Here is a 6,254-nt window from a genome sequence, read left to right as displayed (position 1 = left end):
AACCATGATTGAATCTCAAAGGCCACTATCATTGTTAAGGTACTGTGATGTGGCTGTTTATGCCTGCCCTGTCTCTATGGTTACCTTTAAGTAAAATATTCTGAATGCTTATATTTTGGGACACTGACCAGCCTTTCAAGTAAGTAGCTATATATGGCGTGTGCATGAGTTTGCTAGGGCTGCCGTAAGAAAGGAGCATAGTCTAGATGGCTTAAATAATAAAAATTTTTCTCATAGTTCTGGAGGCTGGAAGTCTAAGACAAGGTATCAGCAGGATTAGTAGTACTCCTTCTCCACCTCCTTCTTCTCCTACCAATACTGCAACTGCTACTTCTCCTCCCCCTCTTCCTCTTCCCCTCAGATTTTTTGCCACATAATTGACATGTAACATTATGTAAGTTTGGGATGTACAATGTGATGTGGTTTTTTTAATAAAATTTTTAAATGTTTATTTTTGAGACAGAGAGAGACAGAGCACGAACGGGGGAGGGGCAGAGAGAGAAGGAGACATAGTATCCGAAGCAGGCTCCAGGCTCCAAGCTGTCAGCACAGAGCCCGATGCGGGGCTTGAACTCACAGACCGTGAGATCGTGACCTGAGCCGAAGTCAGACGCTTAACCAACTGAGCCACCCAGGTGCCCCTGTGATGTTTTGATGTACATATATTTTGCAAAATGATGATCGCAGTAAAGTTAGTTAATACCTCTATCACCTCACATAATGACTGTGTGTGTGTGTGTGTGTGTGTGTGGTGAGAAGGTTCATTTCTTCTGAGGCCTCTTTTCTTGGCTTATAGATAGATAGCCGTCTATTCTCTGTGTCTTTATGAGGTTTTCCCTCTGTATCTGTGACCAAATTTCCTCTTCTTTTTTTTTTTTTATGTTTATTTTTGAGAGACAGCATGTGCAATTGGGGGAGGGGCAAGGGCTGGGCGGGAGCTGGGGCAGGAACAGAGGATCTGAAGCAGACTCTGTACTGACAGCAGTGACCCCTATGTGGGGCTCAAACTCACAATTATGAGATCATGACCTGAGCTGAAGTCAGACACTCAACCAACCGAGCCACCCAGGCACCCCTAAATTTTCACTTCTTTCTAAGAACATCAGTCATACAGGATTATGGCCTACCCTAAAGATCTCATTTTAACTTAATTACCTCTTTAAAGATCCTGTCCTCAAATATAGTCACATTCTGAGTCACTAGGGGTTAGCGCTTCAACATGTGAAATTTTGAGAAGACAAAACTCAGCCTACAACAGGGGCCTGATTCCTTGGGCCTTCTTTTCTGCTATCACATCTACCAATAGTCTGACTCCAGGTTTTATTGAAACATATAGATAAAGAGGGGCACCTGGGTGGCTCTGTTGGTTGTGTCCAACTCTTGATTTCGGCTCAGATCATGATCTCACGGTTGGTTCATGAGTTTGAGCTCCAATCAGGCTCTGAGCTGACAGTGCAGAGCCTGCTTGGGATTCTCTCTCTCTCTCTCTGTCTCTCTCTCTGTCCCTCCCCTGCTCACACTCATGCACGCTCGTTCTCTCTCACAAAATAAATAAACATTAAAAAATAAATAAATAGGGGCGTCTGGGTGGCTCAGTCGGTTAAGCGTCCGACTTCGGCTCAGGTCACAATCTCACGGTCCGTGAGTTCAAGCCCCGCGTCGGGCTCTGGGCTGATGGCTCAGAGCCTGGAGCCTGCTTCCGATTCTGTGTCTGCCTCTCTCTCTGCCCCTCCCCCGTTCATGCTCTGTCTCTCTCTGTCTCAAAAATAAATAAAGGGGCGCCTGGGTGGCGCAGTTGGTTAAGCGTCCGACTTCAGCCAGGTCACGATCTCGCGGTCCGTGAGTTCGAGCCCCGCGTCAGGCCTCTGGGCTGATGGCTCAGAGCCTGGAGCCTGTTTCCAATTCTGTGTCTCTCTCTCTCTCTCTGCCCCTCCCCCGTTCATGCTCTGTCTCTCTCTGTCCCAAAAATAAATAAAAATGTTGAGAAAAAAGAAATAAAAACGTTAAAAAAATTTAAAATAAATAAATAAATAAATAAATAAATAAATAAATAAATAAACATAGGGGTGCCTGGGTGGATCAGTCGGTTAAGTGTCCAACTTTGGCTCAGGTCATGATCTCATGGTTGGTAAGTTCAAGCCCCATGTGGGGCTCTGTCTCTCTCTCTCTTTCTCTCTCAAAAATAAAATTTGAAAAAACATGAAAAAAATAAATATACAGGGGTGCCTGGGTGGCTCAGTCGGTTAAGTGTCCAACTTCAGCTCAGGTCATGATCTCACGGTTTGTGGGTTCAAGCCCCACATCAGGCTCTGTGCTGACGGCTCAGAGCCTGGAACCTGTTTCAGAGTCTGTGTCTCCCTCTCTCTGCCTCTTCCCCACTCTTACTTTGTCTCACCCTGTCTCTCAAAAATAAATAAATGTAAAAAATTTTTTTTAAATAAATATACAGATATATAGATAAATATATTTCTTTCAATTCTATTTATTCTAAATTTTTCCCTCTTTTAGTATATGGAGGTGAATAGAGATTAAATTTAAGTGGAGTTTATATAAATGCAATCCATTTTATGACACTGGAGAGATTTCTTAATTTGTCTTTTTTTTTTTTTTTCCCCACAGAAAAACATAATGCCAAATCCCTGAAAACCTTAGCAGTTTTAGTATGGGTAGCATTATTGTTCTTGTCCGCAGTATAACTTACTACTAATATTTAACAAGTTAGGGATTTAAAAAAATTTTTCTTTAGTGTTTATTTATTTTTAAGAGAGGGACAGAACATGAGCAGGGCAGGGGCAGAGAGAGAAGGAGACACAGAATCTGAAGCAGGCTCCAGGCTCTGAGCTGTCAGCACAGAGCCCGACGCAAGGCTGGATCTCACAAGCTATGAAATCCTGACCTGAGCCCAAGCTGGACACTTAACCAACTGAACCAACCAGGTGCCCCTTGGGATTTTTGATAATTCAGATTTGGAGTCGATTAAGGTTTATCTATGCCTAATTCATAAAGAAGGCTTTTAAACCAAATTGTCAACAAAAGATCATAGGTTTTAAACCTTCTCTAAAGAAAATTTGTAAGTTATTTTCAAGAATTTCAAAGTACTTTTTAAAAGCAATTCTCTACATGTACATAAGTCATTGGTAACTATAAGTATGTTTAATCTATTTATCAAAACACATATGAAAGGCTCTACAAGATATCATTTTGACTTGGTTTTTGATAGTATATGTATTAAAAAGTATTCCATATCACTTATTGGGATTTTTAAATTTTTATTGGGATTTTTTAAATTTTTTTTTCCACGTTTTTATTTATTTTTGGGACAGAGAGAGACAGAGCATGAACGGGGGAGGGGCAGAGAGAGAGGGAGACACAGAATCGGAAACAGGCTCCAGGCCCTGAGCCATCAGCCCAGAGCCTGACGCGGGGCTCGAACTCACGGACCGCGAGATCGTGACCTGGCTGAAGTCGGACGCTTAACGACTGCGCCACCCAGGCACCCCTGGGATTTTCTGAATTTAATAAAAATTGGTGACTGTTATTGCATGGTTTCCCAGTGTTAAAGTTATTTTAATGTTTTATTTATTTATTTATTTTTGAGAGAACACAAGCAAGGGAGAGGGAGAGAGGGGGGGACAGAGGATCCAAAGCGGGCTCTGTGCTGACAGCAGTAAGCCATATGTGGGGTTTGAGCTCACAAACACATGAGGAACCTTGAGATCGTAACGTGAGCCGAAGTCGGACGCTTAACCAACTGAGCTACCCAGGTGCCCCTAAAGTTATTTAAAAAAAAAAAAGAGTCCAGTGATTTCAACAGAATATCTTCAACATGAGTCATCTTTCTCTTTTCCAATAACCTATTATTTAATTCCACAGGAACACAATTGTCTTGATAAGCCAGTTTATTCTCTTCACCGCATGCATTTAAATTTTTTTGTTATAATCAACTTCATTTCTTTGTGGGACATTATCATGTGTTTATGCCCAATAATGGAGACACAGGTGCAAGAAGGGCTATATTTAAGAAAAGCCAGATATAGAAGTGATGAATATTAAAGTATTCAGTTGGTGATTGTATTGTCTAATTTAGGCATTGTGATATTGAACTAAAACTCTTGCATAGTCAGGTACACTGCTGTAGTAATAAACAGGAGTTAAAGAACTTGTAAAAAATGTTACTAATATGTATAATAAGGCCTGGTGTCCTAAAATAAATTTAGTGTGTTTTGCCAGTATTTTTAGTTTGATTTTTCATAGAAATTTTTATTTGTGAGGGCAATATGACTGTGTTCATGCAGATAAGATGCTTTTCTTCCTTTAGCTTGGTAATAAGGCAAATAAGAGAAACCTGGTAGATACAGCTAGTTCTGGAGGGGGTGAGTGGAGGCAATGTAAATTTTCCTGCTAAGGAAAAATATGTCAGAACCCATTATTATTAATTTTAAAATTGACAATTTTATTGAGATAATTGAAGAATCATTTGCAGGTTTTTTTTAACTTTTTTTTAACATTTATTTATTTTTGAGACAGAGAGGGACAGAGCATGAACGGGGGAGGGTCAGAGAGAGGGAGACACAGAATCAGAAGCAGGCTCCAGGCTCTGAGCCATCAGCCCAGAGCCCGATGCAGGGCTCGAACTCACGGACTGTGAGATCGTGACCTGAGCTGAAGTCGGACGCTCAACCGACTGAACCACCCAGGTGCCCCTATAATGTTACATCTAATTTGCCCTTTTCCCTCCTCTCTTACTAGTTCATAAGGATCTTATACAGCCTATTAAGAAATTTGAACAAATTAGGTTAACTCAAAAGTTAATTGACCCCTGGGGCACCTGGGTGGCTCTGTCGGTTAAGCATCTGACTTGATTTCAGCTCAGGTCATGATCTCACGGTTGGTGGGATCCAGCCCTGCGTGAGGCTCAGCACTGACAGTGAGGAGCCTGCTTGGGCTTCTCTCTCTTGCTCTCCCTCTGCCCCTCCCCCCACTCATGTGAGCTCTCTGTCTATATATTAAAATAAACATTAAAAAAAAATACTGAATATTAGCAGTACCTCAATTTTCTCCATCTAGTGAACTTTCTTCACTTATCAGATAGAAGAGCAGAGGTTTAAAAAATGATACCAAGGGGCACCCGAATGACCAGTCAGTTGAGCAGCTGACTCTCAGTTTTGATCTCAGGGTCATGGGATCAAGTCCTGCATCAGGCTTCCCCCCGAATGTGGATCCTGCTTAAGATTCTCTCTCTTTCTCTCTCTCCATCTGCCTCCTCCCCCACTTGCTCTCCATTCTAAAATTTAAAATTTTTAATTTTATTTCATTATTTAAAAATTTTTTAATGTTTATTTATTTTTGAGAGAGAGGGAGAGACAGACAGAGTGCAAGCAGGGGAGCGGCAGAGAGATAGGGAGAGAGAATCCGAAGCAGGCTCCAGGCTCTGAGCTGTCAGCACAAGGTCTGACACGGGGCTCAAATGCACAAACCGCGAGATCATGACCTGAGCCAAAGTCAGATGCTCAACCAACTGAGCCACCCAGGCGCCCCTAAAATAAAAAAAAAAAATTTTTTTAATGCTACCGAAAGATGAATAAGTCACCTGACAGCAGCCATGCACTCTGCCTCTCCAATCTCTTTTTGGTCTTTCTCAGCAGTTTGTGGCTGTCTTCTGTTGCTTCCTCTCTCGCAAGCCATCACTCTTGCTTCTCTTCATAACTTTATGATCTTTTCTTTCCTTTATTTGCTTTAAAATAATATATAGTCAATATAAGCCTCATTCTTTCTCCTGACTCTCCTATCCAACCATTTCACTGATGAGCACAGATAAGGCCAGGAAACAAGTGGTGTAAACATAGCTTTTTAGGAGAGAGGCCTCTGAACACACTCCCCTTCACAACCAACATAAAGTAACACGTCTATGGCCAAAGCATTAAGTATTTCTTTTCTGCTAGGCATCATAGAATTCATTATTGGTGTGATTTACTCTCATAACAAGATTTGAGCAACTTTAATGTTGATGAGAATAAAATCGCTTATTCTAAACCCTATGTGTCATTTTAATGGTTTTTGTTGTTGTTGTTGTGGTTGTTGTTGTTGTTGTTGTTTAATTATGCTGCTTCAGGAGTCCCTGGGTGGCTCAGTCGGTTAAGGGTCTGACTCTTGATTTAAAGGCTCAGGTCATGATCTCAGTGTTCATGGGATCGAGCCCCACGTGGGCTCTGTGCTGGCAGCAGCACAGAGACTGCTTGGGATCCTCTCTCTCC

Source organism: Lynx canadensis, chromosome B3 (assembly GCF_007474595.2).
Source record: "Lynx canadensis isolate LIC74 chromosome B3, mLynCan4.pri.v2, whole genome shotgun sequence".
Classification (NCBI taxonomy): Eukaryota; Metazoa; Chordata; class Mammalia; order Carnivora; family Felidae; genus Lynx; species Lynx canadensis.
Note: the sequence above shows the minus strand (reverse complement) of the source record.